The sequence below is a fragment of the Loxodonta africana genome, chromosome 18 (genome assembly GCF_030014295.1).
Source record: "Loxodonta africana isolate mLoxAfr1 chromosome 18, mLoxAfr1.hap2, whole genome shotgun sequence".
In the NCBI taxonomy this organism is placed as follows: Eukaryota; Metazoa; Chordata; class Mammalia; order Proboscidea; family Elephantidae; genus Loxodonta; species Loxodonta africana.
Genome location: NC_087359.1, coordinates 16375027 through 16387469, shown reverse-complemented (window position 1 = coordinate 16387469; position 12443 = coordinate 16375027).

Here is a 12443-nt window from a genome sequence, read left to right as displayed (position 1 = left end):
GGGGAGTTTCCTTGGGGGGGTGTGGCCTGCATCCAATATGTATAAGAACATTCTAGCAAAGCTCAACTGCTCGCTCTGCATCCTGCATCCAGCTCATCATCGTCTGACCTCTGGCTCTTGGGACTTGAGCCAGCCATCTTGTCTGTTGATCTTGAGATTTATTGGCCTCCACTGCCTGTGAGTCAGCAGCCTACCATCTTACCTGCTGATGTTGGGTTTGTGAGCCTCTGCAGTCATGAGCCAGCAGCCTGCTGTCTGACCTGCCAGTCCTGGGTTTGTGAGCCCCTGCAGCTACGTGAATCAGATACCTCCAGCCTAAATCCTGACCCATGGACTTGGGACTTGCCAGCCTCTACAACTGCAAGAGCCATTTCCTTGGGATAAATCTCTCTCTCTTTCTCTCTCTCTATATATACACTTCACTGGTTTTGCTTCTGTAGAGAACCCAGCCTAGGACAATCCTCTGCCTGCGTTCATGATGTGGGCCCACCTCCAATGCCATGAATGGCAATACCCACTTGGACCAAATTCTCCCATCCCTCTTTCTGGAGTTCTTTCTCCAACTCCTTCAACCTAACAGGGCCCCCAGCCTCTCCATCCACAATTTTCTCCCAGCCTGTCAGCCCTCTCTTGGCAACTTTCTACCCAGCTAGGCAGGACCCCATGGTCATAATCTGGGCTACTCTCTCATCAGTAATGCAGATTCTCTTGTGTCCCTGGCTTTCTACCCAGCACAGTTCCGACCTGGATCCATGCTCTTATCTGCCCAGGCCCCTTATGTGCCCCTCCCCACGCTGCCTACTCCAGAGTAGAAGGTACCACTATAAGTTCAGCCTTAGCAGACTTCTCCACTCTAGTCACATCCTTGGTCAGCTCGGCTCCCATCCCACTCTCAACAATGATTCCAGAACTTTACCTCTTCCTCAAGCCTCTTCTTCTCCCTGCCATACTGCTGAGAAAATGGAGACTGTCAGAAGTGGACTTCAACTTCCCATGCCCCTTCTGTCTTCTGTCAAGAACTGTGAAGGGTCTGAGATTTCACCCTACTCCTAAGCCAGCAGGTGGGCTGGTCATAGTTTCATGAATGCTGGCAGAAGACACAAGACTCCTGGGTCAGAGACAAAGGACTTTATTACTCACAACACAGAAAGTAGCATGAGCTTCATGTTTGTGTCACTTGTCCCCCAGCCCCATAAGGACAGTGCAGAGAGCCCACGTCAATGCTGCACAGGAAGTGGGTTTGCATTAAAGCTGTGAAACCCCAAGCTCAGGGGACCAGAATATTTTAGAGTGGGCAGCAAGCAATCCTGCCCTTTGCCCGGGGGAGGGGAGGGAAGATATTATCTTATTATACTGGACAGTAAGAAAACCTATAGACTGCTCTAGAAGGAAGCATTATCTCTATCTTTCAAGGCTATTTGCAATACAAACATTCTTGAAAAGATAATCTGGCTTTTTTTAAAAGAGTTATCTATATGAGATCAAATGGTCAAGTGTAACTCTAAAACATAGATGAGAAGCTTAGGGGGTAGTGAGTCTAAGTCAACAGTGATGAAAAAATATGGGTAGAGATAGCTAGAGTGGTGATACAAGGTGAAGAATGTAACCAATGTTGTTGAATCATAGATGAAGAAACTGACGAATGGATTATGTTCTGCTGTGTATGTCATTGTTGTTGTTAGGTGCCATCCAGTTGGTTCCAACTCATAGTTACCCTATGTACAACAGAACAAAATACTACCTGGCACTGTGCCATCCTCACAATCATTGCTATGTTTGAGCCCATTGTTCCAGCCACTGTGACAATCCATCTCCTTGAGGAGCTTCCTCTTTTTTGATGACCCTCTACTACTTTACTGCACATGATGTCCTTCTCCAGGGACTGGTCCCTCCTGATAACATGTTCAAAGTACATGAAAAGAAATCTTGCCATCCTCAGTTCTAAGGAGCATCTGGCTGTGCTTCTTCCAAGACAGATTTGTTTGCTCTCCTGGCAGTCCTTGGTATATTCAATGTTATTTGCCAACATCATAATTCAAAGGCATCAATTCTTCTTCGGTCCTCATTATTCATTGTCCAGCGTTCATATGCATATGAGGCATTTGAAAATACTAAGACTTGGGTCAGGCACACCTTAGTCCTCAAAGTGACATATTTGCTTTTTAACACTTTCAAGAGGTCTTTTGCAGCAGATTTGCACAATAAAATATACCATTTGATTTCTTGACTGCTGTTTCCATGGGCATTGATTGTGGATCCAAGTAAAATGTGCTGTTAGTGGCGCAGGACCAGGCAGTGTTATGTTTTATTGTACGTAGGGTCACTATGAGTCGGAACTGACTCAACAGATCCCAACAACAACAACAAAGTGACAAAGAAGAGCCATTAATTTGGGAAGATATACATAAAGTTTTTTTGTTGTTGTTAAAAAAAAAAAAAAGACAGTCTGGAACAAAAGGGCAGTTAGTGCCCCTGCTCTCAAGATTTTGCAGAAATGCAACAAATCCGTTGAGAATTGGCTCCCAACAAATTCACGTACACCCATTCTCACCTCCATCCCTCCTTCCAGTCAAAACCAACCTTTCTGCTGTGTCCTCCCATGCCCTGGGATCTCTAGTAGCCATCTCCTCTTTCTCTACAGGGTTTTGATCTCAGCCTGTAAACATGCCCCAAATCCCTCATTCTAAAAAGCAAAGCAAAACAAAGTGAAACCAACAAAAAAACTCTCTTGAGCTGGCACCCTCCCTGCTACTCTACTCTCTTTTCTCTTCGTCCAGGGTCTCCATGGGGAGAAGTTTATTCTGTCTCCAATTCTCACATTCACTTCATCTGGCTTCCTTGCCTGCTACATAGTGAAACTGTACCCACTGAGGTCATTAGGTGTCTTCATCATTCCAGACAGAGAGGACGTTCTCCAGTTCTAATCCTGCAGGATCTGCCTCTGAACATCACACTGTGCTCCTCTTTCCCTCCACCTTGGAATGCTTTGCTTTTGTGGGTTCAACAGCCAGCTCTACAGCAGTGGATCCTCAGTCCTGCCTATTGCCGGGCCAGATTCCTCTCCTCAGCTGCACACCTACTCAGCTGGGTAAGTGGCATCACTGGAGACCTGGATTTCCTAAGGGTCCCTCACCCGCTGAACACTTCCTCTTCCTCTCAAACCATTTCTCCTCTGTATTTTCTCTCTCAGTGGTCACCCAGCCTGAAGCCAACATTTATGGCTCTCTTCCTTTACCCACCAAACATAATCATTCAGAAATGGTGCCCATTTTATCTTCCAAATTGGGGATGGCAGGCAAGCCAAGCTCCTTACACCAGATAATTTGATTAATACCTAAGATTTTTGTCTTTTAACTTTTACTTATTTATGAATTCACTTAGACAGTTCAGTTACAATTTTAAAAAGAAATGGAGAAAGAATTGAATTGTTAGGAAATTGAATTAAATAGATTTTTTTTTATTGTGATGAAATATATAGAACAAAACATTTGCCATTTCAATCATTTTTACATGTACGACTCAATGACATGTTCTCCATGTTATACAACTCTCTCTGCTATCTCCAAATATTTCCATCATCCTCAACACAAACTCAGTACCCCTTAAGCAATAACACCCCATTTCCCTTTGCCACCCGCCTCTGGTGACCACTTATAAATATTGGTTGCTATCCATTTACCTATTCTAGATATTTCATATCAGCAGGACCATATGGTATTTGTCCTTTTGTGTCTGGCTTCTTTGACTCAGCATAATGTTTTCAAGGTTCAACCATGTTATAGGATGTGCCAGAACTTCATTTCTCTCTATGACTGAATAATATTCCATTGTATGGATTTAACACATAACCCATTGTCATTGGCTGATCCATTGAGGGACACTTCGGTTGTTTCCACCTTCTGGCTATTGTGAATAATGCTGCAATGAACATTGATGTAGACGTATCTGTTTGAGTCCTTGTTTTAAATTCTTTTGAGTATAACCCTAGGAGTGGAATTGCTGGATCATATGGTAGTTCTCCACTACACGTTTGTCAGTTTGTTGTACTGTGGTGGCTTGCGTGTTGCTGGGATACTGGAAGCTTTGCCACTGGCATTTCAAATACCATCAGGGTCACCCTTGGTGGACATGTTTCAGCAGAGCTTCCAGACTAAGACAGACTAGGAAGAAGAAACCGGCAGTCTACTTCTGAAAAAACTGGCCAGTGAAAATGTTATGAATAACAGCAGAACATTGATAGAGTGGCAGAAGATGAGCCCCTCAGGTTGTAAGGCACTCAAAAGACAACTGGGAGCCACCATATCCCTGACACCAAAACAAGGTAAAGACATCACAAAAAAAAGAAAATTACAGACCTATATCCTTCATGAACATAGATGCAAAAATTCTCAACAAAATTCTGGCCAATAGAATTCAACAACATATCAAAAAAATAATCCACCACGACCAAGCGGGATTTATACCAGGTATGCAAGGCTGGTTTGATATTAGAAAAACCATTAATGTAAACCACCATATAAATAAAACAAAAGACAAAAACCACATGATCTTATCAATTGATGCAGAAAAGGCATTTGATAAAGTCCAACACCCATTTATGATAAAAACTCTCAGCAAAATAGGAATTGAAGGAAAATTCCTCAACATAATAAAGGGCAGCCAACAGCCAACATCACTCTAAATGGAGAGAGCCTGAAAGCATTTCCCTTGAGAATGGGAACCAGACAAGGATGCCCTTTATCACCGCTCTTATTCAACGTTGTGCTAGAGTTCCTAGCCAGAGCAATTAGGCTAGACAAAGAAATAAAGCGCATCCAGATAGGCAAGGAGGAAGTAAAATTATCTCTATTTGCAGATGACATGATCTTATACACAGAAAACCCTAAGGAATCCTCCAGAAAACTACTGAAACTAATAGAAGAGTTTGGCAGAGTCTCAGGTTATAAGATAAACATACAAAAATCGGTTGGATTCCTCTACATCAACAAAAAGAACATCGAAGAGGAAATCACCAAATCAATACCATTCACAGTAGCCCCCAAGAAGATAAAATACTTAGGAATAAATCTTACCAAAGGTGTAAAAGACCTGTACAAAGAAAACTACAAAGCTCTACTGCAAGAAACTAAAAAGGACGTACTTAAGTGGAAAAACATACCTTGCTCATGGATAGGAAGACTTAACATAGTAAAAATGTCTATTCTACCAAAAGCCATCTATACATACAATGCACTTCTGATCCAAATTCCAATGACATTTTTTAATGTGATGGAGAAACAAATCACCAACTTCATATGGAAGGGGAAGAAGCCCCTGAGAAGTAAAGCATTACTGAAAAAGAAGAAGAAAGTGGGAGGCCTCACTCTACCTGATTTTAGAACCTATAATACAGCCACAGTATCAAAACAGCCTGGTACCAGTACAACAACAGGCACATAGCCCAATGGAACGAATTGAGAACCCAGGTATAAATCCATCCACATATGAGCAGCTGATATTTGACAAAGGCCCAGTGTCAGTTAATTGGGGAAAAGATAGTCTTTTTAACAAATGGTGCTGGCATAACTGGATATCCATCTGCAAAAAAATGAAACAAGACCCATACCTCACACCATGCACAAAAACTAACTCCAAGTGGATCAAAGACCTAAACATAAAGACTAAAACGATAAAGATCATGGAACAAAAAAATAGAGACAACGTTAGGAGCCCTAATACAAGGCATAAACAGAATACAGAACATTACCAAAAATGACGAAGAGAAACCAGATAACTGGGAGCTCCTAAAAATCAAACACCTATGCTCATCTAAAGATTTCACCAAAAGAGGAGAAAGACCACCTACAGATTGGGAAAGAATTTTCAGCTATGACATCTCCGACCAGCGCCTGATCTCTAAAATCTATATGATTCTGTTAAAACTCAACCACAAAAAGACAAACAACCCAATCAAGAAGTGGGCAAAGGATATGAACACACACTTCACTAAAGAAGATATTCAGGCAGCTAACAGATACATGAGAAAATGCTCTCGATTATTAGCCTTTAGAGAAATGCAAATTAAAACTACGATGAGATTCCATCTCACCCCAACAAGGCTGGCATTAATCCAAAAAACACAAAATAATAAATGTTGGAGAGGCTGCGGAGAGATTGGAACTCTTATACACTGCTGGTGGGAATGTAAAATGGTACAACCACTTTGGAAATCTATCTGGCGTTTTCTTAAACAGTTAGAAATAGAACTACCATACAACCCAGAAATCCCACTCCTTGGAATATACCCTAGAGTAATAAGAGCCTTCACACGAACAGATATATGCACACCCATGTTTATTGCAGCTCTGTTTACAATAGCAAAAAGCTGGAAGCAACCAAGGTGTCCATCAAAGGATGAATGCTTAAATAAATTGTGGTATATTCACACAGTGGAATACTACGCATTGATAAAGAACAGTGACGAATCTGTGAAACATTTCATAACATGGAGGAACCTGGAAGGCATTATGCTGAGTGAAATTAGTCAGAGGCAAAAGGACAAATATTGTATAAGACCACTATTATAAGATCTTGAGAAATAGTGTAAACTGAGAAGAACACACACTTTTGTGGTTACGAGGCGGGGAGGGAGGCTGGGAGAGGTTTATTTACTGATTAGTTAGTAGATAAGAACTACTTTAGGTGAAGGGAAGAACAATACTCAATACACGGAAGGTCAGCTCAACTGGACTGGACCCAAAGCAAAGAAGTTTCCGGAATAAACTGAATGCTTCAAAGGTCAGTGAAGCAAGGGTGGGGGTTTGGGGACTATGGCTTAAGGGGACTTCTAAGTCAATTGGGAAAATAATTCTATTATGAAAACATTCTGCATCCCACTTTGAAATGTGGCGTCTGGAGTCTTAAATGCTAACAAGCGGCCATCTAATATGCATCAATTGGTCTCAACTCACCTGGAGCAAAGGAGAATGAAGAACACCAAGGTCACACGACAACTATGAGCCCAAGAGACAGAAAAGGCCACATGAACCAGAGACTTACATCATCCTGAGACCAGAACTAGATGGTGCCCGGCCACAACCGATGACTGCCCTGACAGGGAGCACAACAGAGAACCCCTGAGGGAGCAGGAGATCAGTGGGATGCAGACCTCAAATTCTCATAAAAAGACCAGACTTAATGGTCTGACTGAGACTAAAGGAATCCTGGCGGTCACAGTCCCCAAACCTTCTGTTGGCCCAGTACAGGAACCATTCCCGAAGACAACTCATCAGACATGGAAGTGACTGGACAATGGGTAGGAGAGAGATGCTGATGAAGAGTGAGCTACTTGTATCAGGTGGACACTTGAGACTGTGTTGGCATCTCCTGTCTGGAGGGGGGATGGGAGGATAGCGAGAGTTGGAAGCTGGCAAAATTGTCACAAAAGGAGAGACTGGAAGGGCTGACTCATTAGGGGGAGAGTAAGTGGGAGTATGGAGTAAGGTGTATATAAGCTTATATGTGACAGACTGACTTGATCTGTAAATGTTCATTTAAAGCTCAATAAAAATTATTAAAAAAAAAAAAAAAAGACAACTGGGGAAGAGCTGCCTCCTCAAAATAGAGTTGACCTTAATGGTGTGGATGCAGTCAAGCTTTCCGGACATTCATCTGCTGATGAGGCATCAAAATGAGAAGAACCAGCTGCAAACGTTCATTAATAATCAGAATGTGGAATGTACGAAGTATGAATCTAGGAAAATTGGAAGTTGTCAAAAATGAAATAGAACACTTAAAGATAGATATCCTAGGTATTAGTGAGCTGAAATGGACTGGTATTGGCCATTTTGAATTGGACAATCATATGGTCCACTATGCCAGGAATGACAAATTGAAGAGCAATGGCATCACATTCATTGTGAAAGAGAACATCTCAAGATCTATCCTGAAGTACAACGCTGTCAGTGATAGGATAGTATCCATATGCCTACAAGGGAGATCAGTTAATATGATTATTATTTAAATTTACCCACCAACCACTAAGGCCAAAGATGAAGAAATTGAAGATTTTTTCCAACTTCTGCAGTCTGAAACTGATCAAACTAATCAAGATACATTGATAATTACTGGTGATTGGAATGTGGAAGTCGGAAACAAAGAAGAAAGATTGGTAGTTGGAAAATATGGCCTTGGTGATAGAAAGGATGCTGGAGATTGCATGATAGAATTTTGCAAGGCCAACGACTTCATTGCAAATACCTTTTTTCAACAACATAAACAGCAACTATACGCATGGACCTCACCAAATGGAATACACAGGAATCAAATCAACTACATCTGTGGAAAGAGACAATGGAAAAGCTCAATGTCATCAGTTGGAGCAAGGCCAGAGCTGACTGTGGAACAGACCAACAATTGTTCATACGCAAGTTCAAGCTGAAGAAAATTAGAACAAGTCCACAAGTGACAAAGTATGACCTTGAGTATATCCCATCTAAAGTTAGAAATCATCTCAAGCATAGATTTGACACATTAAACACTAACAACTGAAGGACCAAACGAGTTGGACCAAAATGGGTATCAGAAGAGACTCTGAAACTTGCTCTTGAATATCGAGTAGCTAAAGCGAAAAGGAGAAATGATGAAGTAAAATAGCTGAACAGAAGATTTCGTAAGATAGCTTGAGAAGACAAAGTAAAGTATTATAATGAAATGTGCAAAGACCTGGAGATAGAAAACCAAAAAGGAAGTACACGCATGACATATCTCAAGCTGAAAGAACTAAAGAAAAAAATTCAAGCCTCGAGTTGCAATATCGAAGGATTCTACGGGGAAAGAAATTTTTTTAATTGTTTTTTATTATTGGACTTTAGATGAAAGTTTACAGAACAAATGAGCTTCTCATTAAACAGTTAGTACACACATTGTTTTGTGACATTTGTTGCCAACTCCAGGACTCCCGCTTTGGTTCCCTATTACCGGTTTTCCTGCCTTCTCCTGCCTTCTAGTCCTTGCCCCTGGGCTGGTGTGCCCTTTAGTCTCGTTTTGTTTTATGTGTCTGTCTAATCTTTGGCTGAAGGGTGAACCTCAAGAGTGACTTCATTACTGAGCTGAAAGGGTATCTAGCGGCCATACTCTCAGGGTTTCTCCCATCTCTGTCAGACCAGTAAGTCTCATCTTTTTTTTATGAGTTAGAATTTTGTGCTACATTTTTCTCCAGCTCTGTCTGGGACCCTCTATTGTGATCCTTGTCAGAGCAGTCAGTGGTGGTAGTTGGGCACCATTTAGTTGTGTTGGACTCAGTCTGGTGGAGCCTGTGGTAGTTGTGGTCCATTAGTCCTTTGGACTAATCTTTCCATTGTGTCTTTGGTTTTCTTTATTTTCCCTTGCTCCCGATGAGGTGAGACCGGTGGAGTGTCTTAGGTGGCTGCTCAAGAGGTTTTAAGACCCCAGACGCTACTCATCAAGGTAGAATGTAGAACATTTTCTTTATAAACTATGTTATGCCAATTGAGCTAGATGTTTCTTGAGACCAAAGTCTCCACAGCCCTAAGCCCAGTGATTCAGTCCCTTAGGGAGTTTGGATGTGTCTATGGAACTTCCATGATCTCGCCTTGGACAAGTTGTGCTGTCTTCCACTACAGGGAAAATATTAAATGATGTAGGAAGCCTCAAAAGAAGATGGAAGGAATATACAGAGTCACTGTACCAAAAAGAATTGGTCAACATTCAGCCATTTCAGGAGGTAGCATATGATCAAGAACCAATGGTACTGAATGAAGAAGTCCAAGCTGCACTGAAGGCATTGGCGAAAAATAAGGCTCTAGGAATTGATGGAATACCAATTGAGATGCGGTGCTGGAAGTGCTCACTCATCTATGCCAAGACATTTGGAAGACAGCTACATGGCTAACTGACTGGAAGAGATCCATAGCTGTACCCATTCCAAAGAAAGGTGATCCAACAGAATATGGAAATTATTGAACGATGTCATTAATATCACACACAAGTAAAATTTTGCTGAAGATCATTCAAAAGCAGTTGCAGCAGTACGTCAACAGGGAACTGCCAGAAATTCAAGACAAATCCAGAAGAGGACATGGAATGAGTGCTGTCACTATTGATGTCAGATGGATCATGGCTGAAAACAGAGAATACCAGAAAGATGTTTACCTGTTTTTATTGACTATGGAAGGGCATTCAACTGTGTGGATCATAACAAATTATGGGTAACATTGAGGAGAATGGAAATTCCAGAGCACTTTATCGTGCTCATGTGGAACCTGTACATAGACCAAGAAATGGTCATTCGAATAGAACAAGGGGATATTACATGGTTTAAAATTAAGAAAGGTGTGCGTAAGGGTTGTATTCTTTCACCATACTTATTCAGTCTGTATGCTGAGCAAATAATCTGAGAAGCTGAACAATATGAAGAGAATGGGGCATCAGGATTGGAGGAAGACTCATTAACAACCTGATATATAGGTAACACAACTTGCTTGCTGAAAGTGAAGAGGACTTGAAGAACTTAGTGATGAAGATCAAAGATCACAGCCTTCAGTACGGATTACACCTCAACATAAAGAAAACAAAAATCCTCACAACTGGACCAATAAGCAACATCATGCTAAATGGAGAAAAGATTATTGAAGTTGTCAAGGATTTTGTTTTGCTTGGATCCACAATCAACGCCCAGGGAAGCAGCTGTCAGGAAATGCAATGACGCATTTCATTAGACAAATCTGCTGCAAAGACCTCCTTAAAGGGTTAAAAAGCAAACATGTCACTTTGAGGACTAAGGTGGGCCTGACCCAAGCCATGATGTTTTCAATTGCCTCATATGCAGGTGAATGCTGGACAATGAATAAGGAAGGCCAAAGAAGAATTGATGCCTTTGAATTATGGTGTTGGCAAAAAATATTGAATACATCACTGACTGCCAAAAGAACAAACAAATCTGTCTTGGAAGAAGTACAGCCAGAATACTCCTTAGAAGCAAGGATGACAAGACTTCTTCTCACATATTTTGGACATGTTATCAGGAGGGACCAGTCCCTGGAGAAGGACATCATGCTTGGTAAAGCAGAGGGTCGTTGAAAAAGAGGAAGACCCTCAAGGAGATGTATTGACACAGTGGCTCAACAATGGGCTTTAGCATAGCTCTGATTGTGAGGATAGAACAGGACTGGGCAATATTTCTTTCTGTTGTACGCAGGGTAGCTACGAGTTGGAATCGACTGGACAGCACCTAATAACATCATGGTAATTCAATGTTTAACTTTTGGAGGAACCAAGGAAATTGAATTTCTATTCAGATTTTATTATTACAAATATAGACAATTCTATGTTTGTGGTAAGGAATAGAACAAGCGGGAACAAATCTGCTGGGGGACAGGGCTGTGGCTATACTTTCAGCTGACAAGATGGTGTATAGTGCTGTGGAGAAACTGTGTATGTATACTCAGTAACCTCTGTGACCATACTAAATGGACTCAGAGCCAAATATTTATGATAAACTCATCTGTCAGCTGTGCTTTTGGACTGTTTGGAATTTGCTTAAAAATCATTAAGCCTGGGCTGGGGGAGGAGAGTTGGTGGGAGAGATACAGATGAAAGGAGATTGGCTGTAAGTTGAAAATTGTTGTAGCTACATAATAGGCACACGGGGGTTCATGTCACTATTCTCTCTGCTTGTGTAATGTTTGGAATATTCCATGCCAAAAAGTTAAAAAGGAGCCCTGATGGCGCAGTGGTTAAGGTACTCGGCTGCTAACCAAAAGGTCGGCGATTCGAAACCACCAGCTGCTCCGAGGGAGAAAGATGTAGCAATCTCCTCCATGTTGTTGTTGTTGTTGTCAGGTGCCATCGAGTCTGTTCCGACTCATAGCGACCCCATGCACAACAGAACGAAACACTGCCCAGTCCTGTGCCATCCTTACACTCGTTGTTATGCTTGAGCTCATTGTCGCAGCCACTGTGTCAGTCCACCTCGTTGAGGGTCTTCCTCTTTTCCACTGACCCTGTACTCTGCCAAGCGTGATGTCCTCCTCCAGGGACTGATCCCTCCTGACAACATGTCCAAAGTATGTAAGACGCAGTCTTGCCATCCTTGCCTGTAAAGAGCATTCTGGCTGCACTTCCTCCAAGGCAGATTTGTTCGTTCTTTTGGCAGTCCATGTATAGTCAATATTCTTCGCCAACACCACAATTCAAAGGTGTCAACTCTTCTTCGGCCTTCCTTATTCATTGTCCAGCTTTCACATGCATATGATGTGATTGAAAATACCCTGGCTTGGGTCAGACTTACCTTAGTCTTCAGGGTGACATCTTTGCTCTTCAACACTTTGAAGAGGTCCTTTGCAGCAGATTTGCCCAATGTAATGCGTCTTTTGATTTCTTGACTGCTGCTTCCATGGCTGTTGATTGTGGATCCAAGTCAAGTGAAATCCTTGACAACATCA